Source organism: Erpetoichthys calabaricus, chromosome 18 (assembly GCF_900747795.2).
Source record: "Erpetoichthys calabaricus chromosome 18, fErpCal1.3, whole genome shotgun sequence".
Taxonomy (NCBI): domain Eukaryota; kingdom Metazoa; phylum Chordata; class Cladistia; order Polypteriformes; family Polypteridae; genus Erpetoichthys; species Erpetoichthys calabaricus.
The window spans coordinates 82,228,802-82,253,650 of record NC_041411.2 but is presented as its reverse complement, the minus strand read 5'-3'; the positions used below and the strand labels follow the sequence as shown (position 1 = coordinate 82,253,650).

Here is a 24,849-nt window from a genome sequence, read left to right as displayed (position 1 = left end):
GGTTTCTGTCTTTTCTCAGTGCTGCCAGGCTTTTTAAAATCTTGATTTGGTAAATTATCAGACTTCTCAGAAGGATTAGTTCCATTTATTCACAAGATCACATCCCCACCCTGGGCCACCACTTTGACGTGATGGGGGTTTGTGCAGCTTAGGGGTGCTCAGAGGTCGATTGGAGGTTTGTGCTCTTGGTAGTGTCTCCCTTGGACAACAGCTCTGGGCTGAAAGGCCCAACAAGGAATGGTTCACAACGACCCTCATGACGGTACAAATTAAACAGTGCACCCAGCCGGGATAGGGTTACCGGGGGCCACTCCACGACGACGTGCAGCCATCTTGTGTGCTTTACCAAGTGCAAGGCGAACGGTGAAGGTCAGGTACGATGCCTGTTTAGCGGCAGGCATAGGCAGAAAAGCCCTGGACAGACCTGGCAAAGCAGGCTGGCACATTACTGCACAAAGGTTAGGTATCTGGGAAAGATCTGTCATTGTTATTCGTTATTCATATTTTGCCAGCCAGATCTGGTTGTGGAAGATATCCGTTGTAAGCAGACTCGCAACATTTATTAAAATGACTAAGCTGAAGTGATTTTGACTGCCGTTATTTTACAAATTATGGAGTTTAAGAGGGAGGAATCAATCAGAAGGCTCTGTTCGCACACAAATACAATTATGTCAGTTATTAGGTCACAGTGGGAGGGGGACAGCAGCCATCGTTGTCCCCACCCCCCCCAAAAAAGGGTTAAAAGTCCCAAAATGCCATAGTGCCTTGATTCAAGCAGAGCATTTTTTACAAATGTCATTTCCTCCAAGGCTATTTGCCTTACTTGGCGCAACCTTCTTTGACAACGTTCAACTGAGGCGAAACAATTTTAACCACAGAGCCAATCTTATTGATCGAGGGCATGACTGGAGAAGGACAATGGTGGTGCTGTTGGAGAAAGTAAGAGCAAATGTGTCAGTCAATGTAAAGTGTCCTTGAATACACAAAGCAGTGATAATAATGTACATGAGGCAGGGATTTGGGTGGGGTTGTTGGGAGGTCTAAGAGAAAAGTAAGAGCCTGCCAACAATATGAAAATGGTAGAGCACAACGAGAGGAGTTGTATTATACATGGAGTAAGAAGAAGTTTTACATTAAGGTTGGGAGGACAGACAAGACAAACAGGTCAGCTGACTGTCATTTTCTATTAAATAAAATAAAGGACACTTTTTAATGCATTCTTATTTATCATGGGGACATGCTGCACGGTTGGACATGCAGGTAGAAATTTCACTATGAAAATACCACAACTACATAAATGCCTATTTATCCCCAAATGATTTTTTATTCATTGGACGTTTGGATAAGAAAGACACATTTGCAGGTGCAAACACCGAGGTACCGCGGCCATTATAAGCAGGGTGCCAGGTGTGAGTGATCACTTAATAAAAGAGAGCCAGTACTGAATGGTCATCATTTTCTGCTATACATGGGAGCCAAACGTATTGCAGGGCAAGAATAAGAACTGAAGGGGAAGCCAGCTTTGATTTTACAGTGTAAGCCTCTGATACTGTAACCATGAATCCATTTTTGAGCCTGCTTCTTCCACTATTGTGTTGTAGTGGGTACAGTGATACATGTGATAAGTGTTAACCTACAAGGTGGAAACGGTAGGCAGATGGGTCATCAGATTTGATACTACATTGTAAGCTTTTCACAGCACATCCACCTACCTGTTTTTTATTTTTAACTTGTATCTCTGACTGGAGCCCAACACCATAGCAAAAACCACAATGCAGGAGCCGCCTCAAACCACTGGTTTGTACACCTTCCTCAACCTATTCCAGTAGACACTGAAACTGGTGGCTTGAAACACAAGGCGTTTCTGGACAGGTCGCTAGCCTTGCCACTATAAAGCAGCCTTTAACTACAATACATAGCTTCCAAACTCAGAGTCTCGGCGTTACTCCTCAGACTGACCAATCTTATAATTGAAACGTTTTGCTGCAAAAAATGAAGTGGTGGTCGATACTGCATTGGCCTGGTTAAGTGACTCTACTTTAGTCGTGATGGGGCTTTGTTTTCTTGATGCGCATGTCAATTTATCATTATTTTCACTCACCCATTGCCTACCACATGGAGTTATGAGTTTTTAGGATTTAATCAAATAATAGTAGGCAAACAGCTGTTAGCTTGAACACTTCTCACACCATGTCTTCTTCTTCTCCTCTCGCTCCCTAGTACATCTCACACCCTGTTCTCTATCTCCATCTAGTGACGCAAGTACAGATCACTACACCCTAGCAACCGGATGGACACACAGATGCACAGACAGAGACACTGTTTTTTTTAATAAAACTGGATAGTTTAACTATATGTACATGTATATGTATATATAAAAATATATAAATTGCATTCCTCTGCAGCATCCATTTAGCAGCATTAGGCCAAAAAACACCAATAAAGAGGACATGGCAGCTGCAGAAGTAGATGTTGCTTGGCAGTAAAGGAATGAGGAGGGCAAAGCGGAAGAAATGAGTTGCCATAATACAATCAATTTACAGCCAGCCCGGCAGCAAGTATGGCACCCCCATGACATCCTTGTGAATCCTTGAACCCTACACTGCAGTTCCTTCTCTTGCCATGAAAGTCGACTACAGTAGCTAGTGAAGTTGCCACCGCTTCATAGCACTTACCCCGAAGCATCCAATTAGATGCCACTATACCATTTTGTCACAAATTGCCATTCGCGGTGGTTGCCAATGACAAGCAACAGGCTTTAAATAACTTTACCTGCTTGAGCTCTTCACAATTATCCACATTTCTGAGCCTTTGAGGAACTGCCATCCGTTAAGTCAATAAAGAGAGAGAGAGAGAGAGAGAGAGACCCTTGCGGGGGGTGGGGAGGGTGGCGGTGGCGGAGGCAGGCCAGCGTCCTTCAAAGCTCACTAATTAAAAGTTATAAAGCTTATTAAGGTAAGATTACTAAACGGCGCTTCCTGCAAAAACGTAAATCATTAGGATTCAATGAACTTATTAATCTGAATTACTGACGACGGAACAAATTTGAGTCTTGTGGCTGTTTGGCTGGCCATTGCAATACAAATAATATTGGTATAAATTAACAAGCAGACTCACAGCATTGATAAATAAATAAATGTCATCAGGATTTCATTAAGCACCCCAGAGAATTTTATTAAAATTATTGAAATTTCAAAATTGGAGAGATCCATTTCTTTGTTATTAAAAATATAACAGTCATTTTATTACATAAATCCCAAAACTGCTGCACACTGGCACAGTGCTTTCTGGTAATTCCTCGGGTCCCCTGGTCTGGCCTGACCTGACCCTGACCAATTTAGGATTCTCTGCAGTTGCATCAAATACAACGGTTGGTTCCAGCCTTGTGCCTGACTCCAGTTTCCTGAGATGACTAGGCTTCCCATCCAGGGTGGGTTCCAGCCTTGTGCTTGATTAATGGACGGGCTCCAGCTTCAGTCATTAGCCATTAGCATTCAGGGATCAAACAGTTAAGGATTTAAACAAGAAGTAGTAGGCAAACAGTTGCTAGCTTAAACACCTCTAATGCCAAGTCTTCTTCCCCTCCTCTCACTCTGTTCTCTATCTCCATCTAGTGGCATAAGACTCTGTGACCGCCTGGCATCCCTTTCCTGGTTGGTTTCTGCTTTATGCCTGACTCTAATTTCCTGAGATGACCAAGCTTCCCATCCAGCGATGCCATGTTTCCAGCCTTATGCCTGATTCTAATGGACAAACCCCAGCTTTCTGTGACTCTGATAGCTTTGGCATCCCATTCATTGTTGGTTCCAGCCTTAAACTGGACTTCAGTTTCCTGAGATGATCTGCCATCCCATTCAGCGTTAGTTTGTTTGATGCTAATGGAAACTCCTCCAGCTCCCCACAATCCTGTCGTAGAAAAACTCAATTCAGAAGACTGATGGAATTGTAAACAAAAACACTTGAGAGACAGTGGCTGCATGTGCTGAATCGGCAGGGACAGAATCGTGACAGTCACACGCAGGGCCAGTCGGTCATACGCATGCTCACTAAACTATTAATTCAGCTCAAGATGACAGAAATTCAATGCCATTTAAAACAGCATTTTTCATTGAACTCCCTCTGACAGACAAGTCAAGTGAGGACCTAAAGGTGGGAAGGCGCAGCCCAATTCAATAACTCATTTGAAAACGCTTGAAATGACTGGTAAACGCTTACTGCGGTTTGGTAATATTTGGGAGAATAAATGGCACAGGCCAGGTAAATAAAAAAAAGTAAATAAAAATAACAGCAGAAATGGACTGACAAGCAACTACTCGTTTTGTTTCCAGACAAATTCAAAATGGCAAACCAAATGTCATGCGACAACATTAAAAAGTCCCTCTGACCGTACAGAGATAATTGTTCTGTTGAAGAGTAAAGAAGCAGCCATTCTAACAACAAGGAACAGCGTACCAGATTGTTTCACAAGTATAAAGAAAACGGAGCACAGCCTGGAGAAGTGACTCCAGATTGTTTCAAGAGTATTCATTTATCATTCATTTGAAAGAAACCTTTATTTGGTTGAAGCTCTAATTCAGTAAGAACAATGGGGATTTCATTCAGGACGCTGACCATTAGACCAGCTCTTTGGAGGATGCCCAACAAGTCTACATACATGTTCCTTGTGGACTTGAAAAAGGCATAAGACCGTGTCCCTCAGGGTGTTCTGAGTATGGGGTTCCAGACCTTCTGTCCCTGTACAACCAGAGTGACAGCTTGGTTCACATTGCTGGCAGTAATTCAGACTTGATTCAAGTCATTGTGGAAGTCCGCCAGAGCTGCCCCGTCACCGGACACGTTTATAATAATTATGGACAGAATTTCTAGGTACAGCCAAGGGGTGGACAGAGTACCATTTTGGTGACCTGAGGATCACACCTCTGCCTTTTTTTTTGCAGATGATGTTGTCACGTTGGCATGCTGGGGCGGTTTGCAGCCATGTGTAAAGCGGTAGAGATGAAGGTCAGCACCTCCAAGTCTGAGGTTAAAGTTCTCAGCCAGAAAATGGTGGAGTGCCGTCTCCATACTGGGGAGGAGGTGCTACCACAACCAGAAGAGATGAACTATTTCAAGGTCTTGATCAAAAGTGACAGGCGGATTGGAGCAGCGCCCACATTTAGGTGGACAGTGTACCAGTCAGTCGATCTTTGTTCGTACCCTCGCCTATGGCCACAAGCTTTGGGCCGTGACCAAAGGGACTAGTTTGTGGGTAGAGGCGGTGGAAAATAAGCTTCCTTTGCAGGGCATCTGGGCTCTGCTTTGGAGATAGGGTGAAGATCACAGACATTTGAGGGGAGAACTCAAAGTGGAGACGTTGCTCCTCCACATTGAAAGGAGCCATTTGAGTTGGTTCAGGCATCGGATTAGGATGGCTCTCTCTGAAGATATTTAGGACGTGTCCAACAAGGAGGAGACCCCGGGGCAGACTTAGGACACACTGGAGAGAATTTACCCCACCGGAGAAGTTGGAGGAGGTGGTGGAGAAAAGCAACATCTGGACATCTTTACATACACAGCTGCCTCTGTGTCCTGAACTAGATAAGCGGTAGAAAATGGATGTATGGATGGATAGATAGATAATTCTAAATAAAATCATTCATCTATCAGACAAGCAGTATTTTTGTACATGAAAATCATTCCAGGTTTTCCCCACAAAGGTTTTACCATTTGAAATACAAACAGAACATCAAAACATCATCAATTTATCGAGTAGCCACTTCAGATAGATACAGTAGATGAGCAAAGTAAAGTTAGGGATACATCTCTGAACGAGAACTTGGACAGAACAAAACTCTTAATTTACAGCACCATGTGTGGAAAACCCTGCGATCAGAATTCAAAACACGCATTCACACAGCGGGTTACATCCTTGCAGTGTTCCTGTGGCCATGACGAGTCGAGTTTTAGCCGTCGTCACCACAATGCTCGCTGCTAGGCACGTCTCTACTCCGAGCACACACATGCGACGGCATCTTGTGGTTTAAGTAAGTGGGGCTGCTCATTCTCAGGTAAGTTGTCAAGGTTATGAGTGTAATTTAAAACTGAATCAGCCCAGCGGCACAATCGTGACAACTAGATTAAAACAGGAATCTTCCATTGCAGAACTCTTCTACCGAGTAGCTCCGTAAATTGAACGGCAAACCCTTTCTCTAATTTGCCGTTTCTCATTTCGGGTGCTTTATCCTACAACACACAATGATTAATGGTGGTCATCAAAGTGGTGACTTCAATTTCCCAAATGGATTTTTATAGCCTCATGAAATTCCGATAAACGGTAGTGGAATGTGCGTAAATAATAATTTTCATTTGCCATGCAACTTTCAGGCTTCAATACGCAGCGGCTGAAACTGCTGAAGTTGTGCGTTTCCCCCTGGGATACCACATGGGATATGCTGGCCTGCATATTCCCTCTAGGAAAATTTCAAAAAGACACGCAACAGTAGGAGAAAACACAACTAGTCATCTCTGGTGATTGGCATGGTGGGCAGCTGCCTTCACACAGACTTTTTTTTTGCTAAGAACATGCAATGAGCTAAAGAAGTGTGGTTGGGATGCCTTGTGCCTCTCTGTCTTTACTGCAAACCTCCCTTCACTGCGTCTCTCTGTTCATTTATTAACCTGCTTATCCAACTCAAGGTTGTGAAGAGCCTGCACTTATAGGAGAATTATTTTCGTATACACCGTGTGCAGGCGGAGAGTGCTGTGACAATACATACGTGTTACATATTACTAAATACAGAATTAATACACTATATTGTAAATGTGAAAGACAGGCAAACCAATCAATTGACACAGAAACAGGCACATGCATGTATAACATGTAGAGCAGCAGCTAAATCCTACCTGTATTAATAGATTAGCAAGATGAGAAGATGGATGGATGGATGGATGGATGAAGGTTTCCTAAGCAGCACAAAATAATGTCTAAAATGAAGGTAACTTTTCAGTTAACTGAACTCTCAACTTCATCCCGACCCCAGACTCTTTCTTTGAGGAGAAGGCACATCTCAAGTTTGAGGAATGGCCTGCTTTATTAACCTTCAGCCATACAAGAAAAGGTAACTCCTCAGCAGGGACCGCCGACCAACTATGTGGGACGCTGAAGAAACCCAAACTACAAGAGAGAACCCTGAAGGCAAAGTAATCAAAGACACAGCGATACTCAGTCGAGACTAGCATCCCTAAGAAAGCAAAAGGTCGCTGTGCTTGGCAGGATTCAAACAAGAAAGAATCCATGGGAGTAGGGGTCTCACGGATTATCAGTCCACCACGAGAAGGTGCATCAAAAAACAAGCTTTGAAGGCATCCAGACAAACGACCTCATCAATCTTGTGAACCCAGGGCAAGACCCAACCTGCAAGTGCTGTCATCTGCCCTCAGCATCTAAAGACCACACATTTTGGGAATGCGCTTCGTTAACATCATTTTGGACCAAAATCTTGACATACTCCTCAAAGAGCCTCAGAGTTACAATCCCACCAAATCCATTAATGATGATATTTAGTGGTCTCCCTGATTGCATTAAAGTGCATAGGGAGACGCTGATTATAGTAGCCTACAACACACTGTTAGCACACAGGCTTATCTTGCTGCACTGGAAGAATCCCAGCCCACCCTCTATAGCGCCATGTGGAAGCCATGTTCTCTATACAGTAGGTTCTGTAGTACCTCACATGAGGAAAAAAAACTCCAAGGGGATATGTCCAAAAACTTTTTTAAAATATGGCAAAGATGCCTTAAAACTATTTTAAAATAAACATGCTAGGCTTGTGATTGACTTTCAAATGTCATCAGCTGTTTTATGGTTTATAAAAAAGAGGGGTTTTTGTTTCTTTGTTTCTTTTTTTATGTCTTTTTTTCCTGCTGTTGTTTATCCTTTGTATTTTTTATTTTTCCTATGCTCTCATTGCAATTAATTTAATATAAATGGTTATATCTGGTATGTTATTATAATAGGTTCAAACAGCTGAATGCCACTGTAATGTTCTGGTTTTGGAAAAAAATCTTAGGAACTATGAGACCCCCGACAGGACTGGGTGATGAAAACGCAGCATCTCCATAATATGAGTGAAGGTGTTTTATTCTAAATTATATTTCCACTACAAGATCCCAGAGGTTTATTTTCCTTTTTTGTGTCTTCTCTGTTTGTTGTAAAGCATTATTTTTGACATGTTTATAGTAATTACAGGTTCTTTTCTGATAATATTGATCTGTTTATGTGTTTTATTAGTATCTAGGTATTGTGCTCTTATGTTCTGTTGTGTTCCTTGTGTTTTGGAGGTGGAGCCTCAAGAGGCGGGGCTACTCTGACATCACTGCTGAAGGACCGCCCTCACCCTTTATATTGGAAATGGCTCCTTCAGTGGGTTATATTACAACAAAGGTGGGGTTTTTTTTCCACAAACTTATATTTTGTATTTCTGATGTTTTTGTTTAGTCTGAATCCTTATTTTCCATGTTTCTTTGTTATTAGTTTTGATTTTGTTTATTATTTCTTAATACAGTATGATTCCTGTAAAGTGTTCATTATTTACTATCTGTGTATAATTCCAGGCATAATATCTGGCAAAACCCAAGCTCTGCTTCTAACCTGCCTAATACCATCCACATACATTGAAGCATGGAGATGACAGGGACGGTGAGACTGGCAGAACTGCGGAAAGGATGAAAAACTACAGAGAGGTCCTTGAAGAAAACCTGCTCCAGAGTGCATACCACCTCAGGCAGGGGCGACAGTTCACCTTTCTGTTAGACAATGACCAGAAGCATACAGCCAAGACATCACTAGAGTGACTTCAGAACAAGTCTTTGAGTGTCCTTGAGTGGCCCGACAGAAACCCAAACCATAGAACACGTGTGGAGAGATCTGCAGATGGCAGTTCACAGACGCTTCCCATCCAATCTGGCGGAGCTGGAGAGGCTTGAAAGCTTGTGGAGACTTACCCAAGAAGGCTCGAAGCTAGAATTGCTGCCAAAGGGGCTTCTAGAGAATACTGAATTAAGGGTCCAAATACTTCAATGAATGAGAGGTTTCAGTTTTTGATTTTTAGTAAATCTGCAAGCTTTTCAGACAGCATGGTTTCACTTTGTTATTATGGGTTATTGATTGTAGATTGATGGGAAAAATGGCAAATGTATCCATTTAAAATTAAATCAACAACATAATGAAGAGGGCAGAACGCATTTTCTCAGCCCACTGTATGTGATTTCTTGGTGCACCTCATTTAACACGCCATGAGGCTGACTGGTTATCATAAGTTTTTAATTAACATTCACAACAAAAACGGATGGTAGAAATGTCACAGCCTCATGGATCCGGCATCCTGTTTACAGATCTTGGCCTGGTTACTGTCTGAGTACAGTGTTCATGTTCTTTTTCCTCCTCCTCCTCCTCTGTGTGGATTTTTCCTCTGTCATGTATCCGGGCTCATGTAAGGTATACAATACCGAGCTGTGGCGAGACGGGGCTCTGTTGCAAATGGTGTCATCTTTTTTTCTCCCCCTCAGCACCTACAAGACACCCTTGTGGGCAAATAACCCTGCCCCTTTCGGTCACATGATATATAAATAATATATAAATACCCAAATTCCCCGAACTTTGGTGTCTCATTTGGACTCGGACATGCACAATGCTCTATATGACAGATTTGCTGTTAAGAGACACCTACTTTAGAAGCCAGGAAAGCTATTCATATTCAGGTTTTTTTGTGCGCCCGTGCACCCGTTTTGACAGTTTATGTTATAATTAAACACTTCTTTGGACTCACCCTTTTGTTCCCTCCACACCTCTCACATCCCAAAGACTTGCAGACAATTCCTAATGGGACAGTGTGGGTGAGAGGGCACATGCATGAGTGAACCCTGCCGTTCAGTGGCATCCCGTCCCAAATGGTTCTTGTCTTGTCCACGTATCGACTACAGTAATATGATCTGGAATTAGACTGTGAATGTAGCAAAGACTCTTGTGTCTTGTAGTGTATTCAGGTAATGTGCACATGTATGTTTGAACGCAATATGCAAAGTAAAACTAAAAAGAAACAAGAACTCAATTTAATAAACACCGGACACTGAAAAATGGGAAAAGAGCAGGCAGCATCGAGTCACTGGCTTCCCACCGCTACCGAAGAAGACTTACAAAAAAGCCCGGCACCCAAAATTAAAGGAGCTCATTCAAAAGCACGAAGTCTGGAGGCTAAAGTACCTTAACAAATGCTGCTTCAAGGACACGAGGCCGCCTTTCTGCTGCCATTATCTGATGACAATAGTACAGGCAGCCCTGAGAGGCACTTCGGGAAGAATTAATCCCACTTCACAACGGGTTTTGCCGCAACAAGTCAGGCTGGGTCACACCGATGTGTCAATCAACGGCCACTAATAAAGCTCCATCAGCACGAAAGCTGCTTGTTATTGGGTGATTTCAATAGCAATGTCAAAGTACGACTGACACCCAAAAACACTGGCATATGAAAAAAATCTTTTTTTTTTTTCTTTTTTTTTTTTTTTTTTAAAAGCTTGGATGCCCTTCCCTGGGGGATTCAGCACAGTCAATAATAAACCACCACGGTCCTTTCCTGCTGCAGGTGCGGCACTCCAGAAAAAGAGAGCAGGACGCCGGCATCACCCAAAAACACAGCTTTTTAATGTGATATTGACAAACTCATAGACATTTTGAGTGACAAATGCTTTATGGTTTAATCAAAAATCCAGTAGTGTGCGCCTATCTAATGAAACCATAAAATATCATTCAAGCAAAAGCTGCCAAGGCTGATCGAGTCTTTCATAGCCAACTGAATTTATTTGTGATGCTTTATTTTTTAATTTTTTATCCTTTTCCTGCTAGTTAATGCCTTATGATGTTTTTTTTTTTTTTTTTGGTGAATTATAACAAAAAAAAACAAACCAAAACAAATGTCCTTCTCTAAGAAGGGGCGCACACGCTGGACCAGAGACCAATTCAGGGTGACAGGAATTTCTGTTGTTCTGTTGCTTTGAGCTAAGACCTACTGTCCCCTAGTGATGCTCAACTCAAGCTTCCTTTGTCATAAATATACGTTACTGTGTTCATAAGAATGACTTCCATTTATACTATCTGGGGGCCTCCAGACTCACCTAACATATGGTAATGTAAGATGGTGAATTTTTTGGGGTCCCCCTCCTATTTTTGTCCCTCTAGATCAGGAGTACTGAATGACCGTCCTAGAGGTTCGCAGTGGCTGCAAGTTTTCATTCCAACCAGTTTTGTAATTAGAAGGCAGGCCTAACAGATGGTGGAACTTGGTGCTAAATTACTATATGGCTTGTAAGCGCTTTCATTCGTTGCATATTTTTTTGTTTTCTGAAAACTTTATCAATATGTTTGGTGGTCCTTCCCATCTCTCTCATTTATTTCAAAACATTTAATATGGATAATTCATGAAGCACATACACGGGTTTAAAAGGCAGCACATTAGCTGGAGAGCTGCTGTTTCTTTGGTCATTTCAGCCTCAATATTAACAATGAAAACCAAAATGCAGCACCTTAAAACAAAAACAGGCAGATAAGGGTTTTGTATGAGTTAACTAAAACTAAAAGTTTTATTAGCAAATAAATGGGTTCTAATTAAGAAAGGGATTAAAGAAAAAATGTGCAGCCACTGCGGATCTATGGGACTGTCATTGAGTACCCTGCTCTGGACCCAAACAACCCTCATTCTTTTAGGCAATTGTTTGACCATATTGTTTGCAAGAAATGACACCCTTATGATAAACAGTAAGCCAACAGGTGTCTTCAGCAAAGGCGATCAGAAGGACTGGAAGTTGATTTAATTCTTTGCCAGTGTTCTTTGCCCTCCTAAAAGCCACTCCCAGAAGGTTAAAAATGACAAATTGCAAACATAAGCAAGTGGGATGTCGTTGTAGACTAATCAAGATCAGCGATTACCAGAATATGATGTTATTTTAGATTTTTGACCATCTATTATTCCTTTATGGACGTTGCAGCAGGGTGAATGATGGGGCAGGGCAAATTCAAAATATTTGGGTTGCCAACCAGGCAAAACCCTGTTTAATTCCAACAAATAAGAAAACGTTAAATAAAACATGTGCTCGATGGCTCTCTTTCATCGGGCCAGTTCCCTTGGTTTGGTGATCTGTACAAAGGATGCACTTATTTTCTCTCTCTCTCTATAACAGTCTGGTCCACATGAAATGCCTTTAATACTGAGTAGACTGAAAGAGGTGGGGCTTCCTCGTCTTCATTGACATTAAAAAGCAGTTTTTTGAGTCTGTGAGGGAAAAAGGAGACAAGACTGTTAGTGACAGCGCCCCCTCTTGTCCTGGGGTGGGACCACATACCTCAGGTGAGTCCGGAAGGCAGCCCTATGATGTGCAAGCACAACGACGTCTATCAGAGGGAGACAGATTTGTATTGCAAATCAAGAATATGCAGACTGAAGCACACCTATAACATTTCAAATATGTGATGCAACTCTTCTTGTTTATGACGTACTTCTACCTCATGTAGTAAATCATTACATTTCTAAATAAAGGTGACTTACGCTAGTTCAGACTTTGCAAATCTTACATGTAAATTTTTCTACGTCTGGGCAGTACCTGAGAGTGTGCACACCCATACACACACATGCAAGCATGTAAGATTAATTAAGTGATAACATTTATTCAGTACTCGTTTGCTTGAACTAAAGAGATTACAAACCATTTTTCAGACAGTTGCTTTAGAGCTCTAAATGCTTTACACGGAGAGAGCAAATTCAATGCTGAAATGATAATTATGTAATTACAGAAAAGTTGAAGGAAGAAAAAAAAAAAGAAAGAAAGAAAGGCGGGCGCCCTCACACACTTATACATAGGCAGGCTTTTTTGAATTCATTACACAGGCGCCACCTTGGGAAATACAGATTTCAAAAGTAATCATCTTAAGCATCTGCAGAGTTTCAGACAATTTAGGTTTAATTATTTTTTAATTTTACTTTCAAGTTTTACGCATTTTTTAACCTCCATTTCTCCCAATTCCCCAGCAAAATAATGCCACATGATATTTCCCAAACTGGAGATTTAATGGATTACTTCTGTGCTGTCAAAGTGCTGTAATCAAATCTATTATACCATTTCCATTAGGCACTGAAGCATCTCCAAGTGATTTATGTTAAAAAAATAATAATAAAATAAAGAATTGTGAGCAGAATGAGATGATGTAGAGCACGGCATGCAGAGGTGGCACTGAGACCGAGGCCAAGTACAAGCGGGTAAATCCAGCTGGGGCTGGCTCTACCATTTTCATTTCTGACAGCAGAGCCAAGCAACCGCCACCTGCTCAGAAAGAAGCTCTTGCCGGCATAAAGAAATTTACACACACGGCTCCTGCGTGATGGAGCTGACAAACACCACACGGGCGGGATACAAAGGAGCAGCCGCCACGAAACAGCAGCTTCATTACTTTGGCAAAATGCACAGGATAACACAACGAGCTTTAGTACTTCATCAACTGTCAGCTGTATGTTCAATGTACGCTTATTATTTTTAAACTGGCACCCACTGGGGTGACGCAGGGTGGCTTGGTGGTACAATGCTGGGCACTGCTGCCTGACAACTTGAGTGCACTGCTGTCATGGTTTAGCCAGGGTATTGTCTCTGGGACATGTAAGTTGCAATTGTATTTATTAAAATGTTATTCTGTCTACCAGTTTATTAAGTATATCATTTTATGTATTTACGATATATTTTTGTACTGTTGTGAAGCACGTGCCCTTAGGGGACATCTATAGGGCTATTGCCAGGTAGGCAATACCACTGTGAGTCGATAGAGGGCACGGCTGCCAACATACTTTTCTATCTGCAGTAAGGAAAGATGTCGACCAGAAGATGTATGACATCACTTCATTGCCAGTCCAGGATGTCCCACCCCATCCAGGTGGCCCCAATATACTTATAATGGCTCCTGGAATTGTATGTTCAGTTAAAAATGTGACTGAGGAGAGACAGAACATCTACTCAGAAGTGCTTTAACCTTAAAACCCTTTCGTTTCCCAGCAAAACTATTAATTTTGCACCCTTTTCTGGCTCTCTTTTCATTTTCTTTACACTTTATTAAATGGGGAGGATCAGGGTGGGTCTCCAAATCTTTATAGTTCTGTTAGAAAAACTGCAAAAGCTATTGAGGATGACGGAAGACACTGGTAAAGTCCAAAGAATTGCACTGGGGCTGCCCCATTTAGTCTGATGCCGGGAGTTAGCAAAAGAACATTGGGGCGCAATGGTGCAAAGGGACACAAACAGTAGGCAGTAGTTGCCTTGAATTGGTTTCTTAATTCAGTATGGCTCAGTAGAGCAGGTCTGACTTGGAGGAGCTCCGTCCAAAGGCCAGCACAGGTCCAAATGAGACATCTCCTTCCGGGGACGTCCCATTTTAACAGGATTCTGACCAGAGTCTTCATGGGGCAGAGGATGAGAAAAGAGACGATATTATTAGCAAAAGTGCCCCCTCTTGTCCCGGAGTGGTATTACATATCTCTGATGAGCTCAGAAGATGATCACCAGACATGCATGCATGGCACTATTTAAAAAAAAAAAAAAGAAAAACTGGGAATAAAGAAAGACGCACTGTAACCAACAGTGATTCATGAGACAAAAAACAAAGTCAAAAATACAAGCATGACACAAAATAAGAAAAACTTTCAGAAAAAGTATCTGTAAAACACAAGAACGACAGATAAAAAAGGGTTTTGGAATCTGAGGAAAACTCAACTTTCTGAGTGACTTTTGTCCCTTGATACATTTTGGACATTTAAGATATTTTTGGGTTATAAACGCCTGTTCCCCACTTTTGGGGCCTGCACAGGCCAAAGTCTGCCAGTAGATTTTACAGTCAGGCAGCCTGGGGTGAGGCCTGTTTCTGAGCTGGCTGGCCTTGTTTATGGGTATTTCCAGAGGTCTTTTGCTATTTTATGTGCACTTATTGATAACATCCATCAGTATGAGTGAACTGAACATCTGACCCTCTCCTGGCTTGGCCTCTTATATTAATAATACTAATAATACATTTTATTTATATAGCATCTTTCCCATGCCCCTGGCAGCTGTACACCAAGCATGCTGCCGTTTTTCCACATTTCAGGACATGATTTTGCGTCAATGCACACAAGCCTGCTGATTGACTTGTAGGCTACCCAGAGTTCATCTTTATTAGTTGAGGAGAGCAGAGGTTTTCTTTGGCCGGCTTTCCAATCTGAATAAGCAATGTATGTTAATCAGTGAAGACACAAAATGCTTTAACCTCAGCAAAGCAAGGAGATACAAAAGGCTCAGTGTCCTCATCGTGGCATCAGTATTCTGGAGTGAGCGAGCGTGCGAGATCCCTCAATTCTGCATATTTAACCTTGAGCCTCAGCCATTTGCACTTCCGGATAGCTCGCTGCTCCTAACAGGCTGTAATTCTCTAACATACTAAGTGGGGGACATTTTCCCACAAACTGAAGCGCTAACACTAAAGGAAGCTGGGGATGCACAAATGCGGCATTTGCTTAGATCTTTTTACTGAATAGGATAATCCGGAGAAGTCTTAACACTCCAAAATTAAACAAAAAATAAATGTTTGGTAAACTGGTAAGAAGTCAATGAGACTTTTGAAAAGCTGAAGATTTCAAACAAATACGAGGCAGCGTTCTTCTCATTTTACTCCAAACTGATTTTCAGACTTCTGTCTTTGAAGTAGACGATTATAATTTTTACACTAAATATTAGACAATGTGGAACATTAATCAGTTGTTGGAATTCAGTCAGGGTTCTTTCCTCTGACTGGGGTTCAAATTCTTGTTTCATGTATTTTTTGTTCACTTTGGAGTTTCTGATTTATATCAATGTTGCTTTTGTTTATTATTTTCTGTATTCCCTATGCCTGTGTTATGTTCCATGTGCTTTGTGTGTGATCCCCCAAGAGACAAACTAAAGCAGGTTCAACCCACAATTCCTTGCAGTTCATTCAAATGCGCTTGGGAAATGGAGAGTTTCATAAATTGTGATTTTAAGTGCTTTTTGTAAATTTCTAGACTTTTTGATTTCTTCTCTGTTTTTTGACCATCGTTTGCTGGGTTTGAGCTTAGGACTTTTTGAAGCTTTACTATTTAACAGGGCGGTTTTTTTTTTAAATAAATCTTTAATTTGTTAAGATTCTGTGTTGCCCTCTGTTATACTAGCTGGAGTTTTTGATGGGATTTCCTCCTCTACTGGGCATTTTTGTGTTTTTTGTTCTTGCAAACTCTAAAGTACATAACACGAGTAATGTTGAATTGCTATTCAGTATTCTTATAGATCTATCCATCCATCCATCCATTTTCCAACCCGCTGAATTCGAACACAGGGTCACGGGGGTCTGCTGGAGCCAATCCCAGCCAACACAGGGCACAAGGCAGGAACCAATCCCAGGCAGGGTGCCAACCCACCGCAGTCTTATAGATCTAGTTGTATTTAAAAAAGATAGTCAGAAAGACAGTTGGTCAGATAGATAAGAAAGGCACTATAAAATAGATAGACAGATAGATATGAAAGGCACTATATGATAGACAGATAGATAGATATGAAAGGCACTATATGATAGATAGATAGATAGATATGAAAGGCACTATATGATAGATAGATAGATAGATAGATAGATAGATAGATAGATAGATAGATAGATAGATAGATAGATAGATAGATAGATATGAAAGGCACTATATGATAGATAGATAGATAGATAGATAGATAGATAGATAGATAGATAGATAGATCGATAGATAAACTATATAACAGACAGGCAGGCAGAGATATGAAATGCACTATATGATAGTTTTTTTTCCTATTTATTCTTTTTTCCTTTCTCAAATATTTCTCATATTAAGTTATTTATTTTGTTTTTGGTTTTGTTCTGACTTTAATTATGCTGTCTTTCTTATTTTTTTAATGTTGCATTATGTTAAGATTATATACATTAGTTTTCATTGCTCTTTGCCCTGACTCCTGTATGTGGGGTCTCAGGAGCTGGTGTCACCTTTCTATGCCACTCAGGTCCTGGCCCAACAGTATTTAAGACTGGCAGCTGACTGATTAGCAGCCTTGACATTATGTTCCTGGTTTTTGATTTTGTTAAATTCTTTGGTTTTGATCAACAAAATTGACCTATGACCCTAATAAAATTACAAAAAAACAGCTACATGCATAACAAATTCTCAATTAGAACAGCCGTATCTGAGGATCTGGACTTTACATATAGAGATGGAAATGTCCATTTCTCCATTTTCCAAATGCCAGTAGAATGTTTCAGGAAGCAAAGTGAATCTCGTTTGCAATAGGGGTAAAGGGGTCATTAAACTCTGGATGGGACGCCAGTTCAGATGTAACAGCTAAAGCCTTCACTGATGGATTGCTACATTGAGGATAATGGAAAGGCAGCATGACTTTATGATATTGAGAAAACAAGAAGATTGGCGCCACTGTGGACAGCACAGGGCATCTTAGTGTATATAATAAAAAAAAATTAAGAAAAAAAAACAATAAAGGGCCGCTGGTCCGTGTGGCACCTCTAATTAGTTTCTGCTTTCAATTCATCCGCCTTGACTGAGGGCTAATTGCACATATTCTGTTTCCTTAATGCATGGCACTGCTTCATGTTTATAGAAGGGCACACGGGTGGAAAAGTGCTCTCATTTGCATTCTCTGGGGATGCGTTCTAAACAAATGGACGCTGCCTCTTGCAAAGTCACAGTTTGCATCTGCTTTTCTAATTATGTGGACTCATTTAGAAGTGCAGAGGCTTTTCGGGGGCAGCGTTCAGAAGAGCTGGGAAGGGGATGTTTGCTGGTGCCGCTGCCCTGAGCTGGCAGTCCATTCTTTTATGGAGATTTGTGGTGATTTGCACTTCTGACAATGTCAGCCTTGCGATGGCACTGCAGGTGTCTCTGCATCTGCAGGATATCAGCCTGACCCCAGTGTCAGCTTTGAAAGAGATGACTCAAGAGCGCAGACGCCACCACCATCTTAAGAACCTGAATCTGTTTACTTGAGTGGCAAAAGCCATCTGCATCAAAACAGCCAAATGAACTCTGAGGTACCCCACAGAGAAACCTCCGTGCACTGAACTGGGATGTGTCAGTTAGGACAAGGCCAGAGGCAGACAGACATTCAAAGGCACCCTTCTACGTTTACTCACCACTTCCCTCCTTTATGGGACCCCAAACCAGATGGCAATAAAATATCCACCCATTTCATCTCATTTCATTTTCTGAATTTATTTTCCTGGAGAGCTGGGGTGGCGGCAAATCTAACAGGTCAGCCCAGACTTCCCTCTCCCCAGATACAGATTCCAGCATTTCCTGAGGAATTTCTAGGCATTCCGAAGCCAGCTGAGAGATACAATCTTTCCAGTGTGTCCAGCGTCTGTCAGATGGTTTACACCCAGTGGGACATTTCTGGAGCAGCTCCAGCGGCAGCCACCCTGGAGGGAGCATCCTTACAACATACTCAGACCACCTCAACTGGCTTTTCCTGATCCAGAGGAGAAGCCATTAAGAAGGCTAACAGAAGTTAAGTTATATAGCGCTCTGATGTGTGCAGTGTGAGGCAAAGGAGGTTCTGCTCAAGCTTTATAACACACCGGTGAGGCCTCATCTGGAGTTCTGTGCGCAGTTTTGGTTTCCAGGCTACAAAAAAGACAAAGCAGCACTGGAAAAAGTCTGGAGAAACACAACTATTATGATTCCAGGGCTACAGGGGATAAGTTATGAGGAAAGATTAAAAGAGCTGGCCCTTTACAGTTTAAGCAAAAGAAGATTAAGAGTGGACATGGCTGGTTTTTAAAATTAGTTCCTGAAGGGTGCAAGGGTCCATGATAACAGTCTACAAGTGCTTTGTGGATTTAGACAAATCTTTTGCCCATGTTCCCTTGGCATATACTGTGGGACGTGCTGCGGCAGTACAGGGTGACAGGGTTGCTTTTGCTTGCTAAAAGCTCCTTATATGAACACAGTGAGAGCCATGTCCAAATACTTGCTGTTAAATCAAATTTGTTCACTCTGGGTGTCTGGTCACCACTCCTGTCCAGCTGAAGGGGCTAAGTGTAGCATTATAACATAACCACACTATGTGTGAAGCCGACTTGTGTTTTGTAACAGTGTGGATTTGTATATTTTATGCTTTATCTTTGTTATTTGACTTCATTTGTAATTCTATAATTATGCTCTGTCTCTTTGTAATTGGAGCCACCCAGACATCACTGCTACTAAGCCCTCACTCTGACTATACTAGTGAGCTGAGAAGCCTCAGTAGCAGCACATCATTCAGTTATTGTGGAGTTAAGTGAGTGTTGCATCTTCTTTAGCACATCACTCATGTCTGTAACTATTTATGGATTGCAAGTTCACATCTCAAGACCTACTGGGACGGGATTACTTTTATACCAGGACATGGGGTAAAGCAATTCTTACCAGAGGATCTGTGTAATTTTAGTCCCGTCTGAATCACTCACGTCAGTAACTTTTTACAGACTGCGTGTTCTTGTCTTAGTAACAATTACAGAGAATTTTACCATTTTTAAAAAGTCCATGAAAAATAACCTCACCTCAGGTTAAACTAGTCCCGTGTGAATCAACATGTCAGTAAAATTCCATCATTTGAGCAATTTGAATGGGGTTAAATTACAGAAGTACTCTGGTAATAATTACTTTATCCGGAGTCTAAAGTGTAAAAAAAGAACTGCTGATACTCCTTATTGGGCGCTTTGACTGGAGAGGTGGTGAGGTGTTATATCCTGTCTTAGGTGCAAAGGAGTGCTGATATACACGATTTATATAGAAAAGCAGGTGGCTGTGGTGCTGTTCCCCTTGAAGATGGAAATGGACATACAGTTAGGTCCATAAATATTTGGACAGAGACAACTTTTTTCTAATTTTGGTTCTGTACATTACCACAATGAATTTTAAATAAAACAACTCCGATGCAGTTGAAGTGCAGACTTTCAGCTTTAATTCAGTGGGGTGAACAAAATGATTGCATAAAAATGTGAGGCAACTAAAGTATTTTTTGAACACAATCCCTTCATTTCAGGGGCTCAAAAGTAATTGGACAAATAAAATAACTGGAAATAAAATGTTCATTTCTAACACTTGGTTGAAAACCCTTTGTTGGCAATGACAGCCTGAAGTCTTGAACTCCTGGACATCACCAGATGTTGGGTTTCCTCCTTTTTAATGCTCTGCCAGGCCTTTACTGCAGCGGCTTTCAGTTGCTGTTTGTGGGCCTTTCTGTCAGAAGTTTAGTCTTCAACAAGTGAAATGCCTGCTCAGTTGGGTTAAGATCAGGTGACTGACTTGGCCATTCAAGAATTTTCCACTTCTTTGCTTTAATAAACTCCTGGGTTGCTTTGGCTGTATGTTTTGGGTCATTGTCCATCTGTATCATGGAACACCGCCCAATCAGTTTGACTGCATTTAGCTAGATTTGAGCAGACATTATGTCTCTGAATACCTCAGAATTCATTCGGCTGCTTCTGTCCTGTGTCACATCATCAATAACACTAGTGTCCCAGTGCCACCGGCAGCCATGCACGCCCAAGCCATCACACTGCCTCCACCGTGTTTTACAGATGATGTGGTATGCTTTGGATAATGAGCTGTTCCACGCCTTCTCCATACTTTTTTCTTGCCATCATTCTGGTAGAGGTTGATCTTGGTTTCATCTGTCCAAAGAATGTTTTTCCAGAACTGTGCTGGCTTTTTTAGATGTTCTTTAGCAAAGTCCAATCTAGCCTTTCTATTCTTGAGGCTTATGAGTGGCTTGCACCTTGCAGTGCACCCTCTGGATTTACTTTCATGCAGTCTTCTCTTTATGGTAGACTTGGATATCGATACACCCGCCTACCCCCTGGAGAGTGTTGTTCACTTGGTTGGCTGTTGTGAAGGGGTTTCTCTTCACCATGGAAATGATTCTGCGATCATCCACCACTGTTGTCTTCCGTGGATGTCCAGGTCTTTTTGCGTTGCTGAGTTCACCAGTGCTTGCTTTCTTTCTCAGGATGTACCAAACTGTAGATTTTGCCACTCGTAATATTGTAGCAATTTCTCGGATGGGTTTTTTCTGTTTTTGCTGCTTAAGGATGGCTTCTTTCACCTGCATGGAGAGCTCCTTTGACCGCATGTTGTCTGTTCACAGCAAAATCTTCCACATGCAAGCACCACACCTCAAATCAACTCCAGGCCTTTTATCTGCTTGATTGATAAGGACATAACGACGGACTTGCCCACACCTGCCCATGAAATAATAGCCTTTGAGTCAACTGTCCAATTACTTTTGAGCCCCTGAAATGAAGGGATTGTGTTAAAAAAATGCTTTAGTTGCCTCACATTTTTATGCAATCATTTTGTTCACCCCACTGAATTAAAGCTGAAAGTCTGCACTTCAACTGTATCTTCGAGTTGTTTCTTTTAAAATTAATTGTGGTAATGAACAGAACCAAAATTAGATTAAAGTTTTCTCTGTCCAAATATTTATGGACCTAACTGTATTGTTCTTGTAAATAAGGATTACTACTGTGGTCCAATCGGGGAACAGGGAAATGTCGATACAGAGTACCGATGAGTACTGGCCCACTTCAGGCATTGACTTTAGCTCACCTCCCTAATGTCAAAACTAATTCTGTCCATATAGAGCTTAAAATTATAGAGGTCCTCTCATAATTATTACTTTACTTCACCTCCTGGTGTAAAACTAATCCCGTCTGAATAGGGCTTAAGTAAATATTACACAGCCTTCTACCTTCTATATAAAGTCTGTAAAATATAACCCCAGGTCTCGTGTGAATTGACATGACAGTGAAACTGTCATTTGAGCGGTTCAGATGGGACTAAAATTACTGAGGTCCTCCAATAATAATGACTTTACCCCACTTCCTGGTGTAAAGCTAATACTGTCCAAATAGGGCTTAAAAATGACAGAGGTCCTTTGGTAATTATTACTTTACCCTTCCTGCCGGTGTTAGACTACTCCCGTTCGAAAAAGCCTTCAGTCTTCTTGTTACGATGTCTTGCCTATTTAACTGACTCATCTCCTGTTCATGCTGACTGCATTCCAGTCCTTCCTTAAAAACTGTAAATTTGTATTTTCTTTTGGCTTGACACAAGATCACTTCAATTGTCTGGTTTTCATCTCGATGTGCTTTCGAACTTACATTTGATCTCCTGGTCCTCATTTCAAATCTTTCCTGCTTTTCTTTAGCAGAGCAAAGAATTTAAGTCAGTAACTAAAAAAGTCAGAAACTACAAAAATGCTAAAAATTCAAGCAGTACGTATAAATAAAGATCTTTACACCACAATAATCAGAAAGTTACACCCCAGCCTGAAAAAAATGGTGGACAGCAGAACTTCAGCAGTGATATCATGGTGGTCCCATCCCACAGAAAACAAGGAACATAGGCAAACAACATCAACACACAATGCATAAAAATGAAACATTACAATATTTTCAAAAAACACATGAACACAGGGTGGCGGTTTGGCTATAATGAGGTGGAATCTTCCAGTTGATGAAGGGGACGTGAGACCTCTAAAAGCCTTAACTGGTCAGCTATCCAATTTTTAAAACTATACTATACCAGAATTATGCTGAATTCAAGCTGAGCAGGTAATGTTTGCATACCAGCCCCTCGTGCACAGACCCCAAAGGGGACGTCCCACGTTGTTCTTTGTTAACCATAATTGCATACTTGTGTGCTTAAAACTATAAGGAGAACTCTTCCCTCTTCGCATTATAATACACATATATGTTGACAAAACTCTAAACGGAAACCCAACTCTCAGGGCTCCATATTATAACATGTATAAATCAGCTCAATCGAAACCCTGAGGGGGAAAGCTCCTGGGTGACATGTGGCTGTGTGGGCCTGGGGGTAAAGCAGCTGAGAGCCACAGGGCAGGTGGCTTGAAGATGGCTAAGTTAGGAGAATTATATGTTATTTGCTTTAGGATCACTTGGTATCAGCACTGAGGTGCAAAAGCTGGTAGTAGTACCAATGTCAAAATTTTAGTACCCAATCCAGCACTACTGGCCGGGCCAGGTTTCTTTACTTGCCTGTAAAGGGGCTCAACCAACTGGGCCTAATTCCAGCTCCACTGGCCTGTTAACTGACCCAACATGGAGATTAAGCCTTAAAAGTAGTTTTAAATATTTCAAAAAATATAACAAAAACAGCCCCAAAAGAGGACAGACAACCATAAACCCTAGTCTTGTATAAAAAAGGGCAAATGAAAAACATTTATGAATAAGGATTAAACAGAGGGCAGCACGGTGACGCAGTGGTAGCGCGGCTGCCTCGCAGTTAGGAGACCTGGGTTCGCTTCCCAGGTCCTCCCTGCGTGGAGTTTGCATGTTCTCCCTGTGTCTGCGTGGGTTTCCTCCGGGCGCTCTGGTTTCCTCCCACAGTCCAAAGACATGCAGTTTAGGTGGACTGGCGATTCTAAATTGGCCCTAGTGTGTGCTTGGGGTGTGGGTGTGTTTGTGTGTGTCCTGCGGTGGGTTGGCATCCTGCCCAGGATTGGTTCCTGCCTTGTGCCCTGTGTTGGCTGGGATTGGCTCCAGCAGACCCCCGTGACCCTGTGTTCGGATTCAGCGGGTTGGAAAATGGATGGATGGGTTAAACAGATCAAGAAAAGGGAAATAAAGGATTTTCCTCAAAGGCAAACCAGAGCAAACAAGTCCAAGTCCACAAACCAGAAAAGGAGTCCAATAACAATGAGAAAGATAATCGAAACACTGTAAATCCAAACAGAACACAATATTTACTGTACATGAAACTCCACTGCCTGTCTACTCACTTGTCCTGGTCCATCTCAGTATGTGACTACAGATGGCCCAACTGAAGGAGGTGTCAATGTCTGCGGGCACTGGGTTATCACAAATGTCATCCTGGCCACACAGTTAAAAATAGCAAAGAGGCCACTTCCTCTGTCCATTATTGTAATGACTTGTGTGTCCCAAAGAGGAGATGATAGATGCTTTTTTTAAAAATGAATATGCCCCCCCCCCCCCCCCCCCAGTAACTAAATACGTCTCAGGCTCTCAGTTGGACAACAGTAATGAATGAATAAATGAAGATCCAGCACTTCTTAAGAAAGTCTTGAAAAGACTCCATTTTCAGTCAGGGGGCTTTGAAAATCCCTTTACTCTTTCCCTCAGAATAATTTGAAATCTCATCAGCATTACTCACAAGCCTATGGAAGCGACTACAGACATGACATGAAGCTCCATTGCCTCTTAGACAGGAGATGGTGATACCCATCATTTCTAAGTTTTGCCGTTAGGAAAACCTTGAAAATTAATCACTTTTAAATCTCATCTAAAGGAATGCCTAGAAAACCTGTCACATGCTGCCCAGAGAAATAACATGAACATCAATGGAGCTACTCGGAATGTCTGCCAGGTGCCTGCAGGAATGTTGGGGAAAAGCGAGTAAAGGTAATGATATATCACATTAACTAGATTATGGCAAAAATATAAAAGGCTCCTGCTGTTATGGTAAGCAGCACATAAAATGACCTCTGAAAGAGCTGTTAAACAGGACGGCTTCATCCAAAGCAGACTGACCTAAAACTCCGCTGACAGGCTTTGATCTACACAGCCCTAAAATGGGTAACTAAATACAAAAGTTCAAAATTTATCTGTAATTGTTCCACAATATAAAAATTACACATACATGCCCTGCAAGGCATAAAAACACAATACTGTATTTTAGTGTGTCTTTTGCAAACACAAAATGGCTTACAAATCACAAGCAGATACACATGAAGGCA

The 24,849-nt window shown here is 41.6% G+C and overlaps 1 protein-coding gene across 2 annotated transcripts in view; it reads right to left on the bottom strand.

The window, feature by feature from the left end:
- ptprga (protein tyrosine phosphatase receptor type Ga) overlaps positions 1-24,849 on the bottom strand; it is a 411,465-nt gene that overhangs the window by 176,417 nt on the left and 210,199 nt on the right. The window lies entirely within an intron of this gene.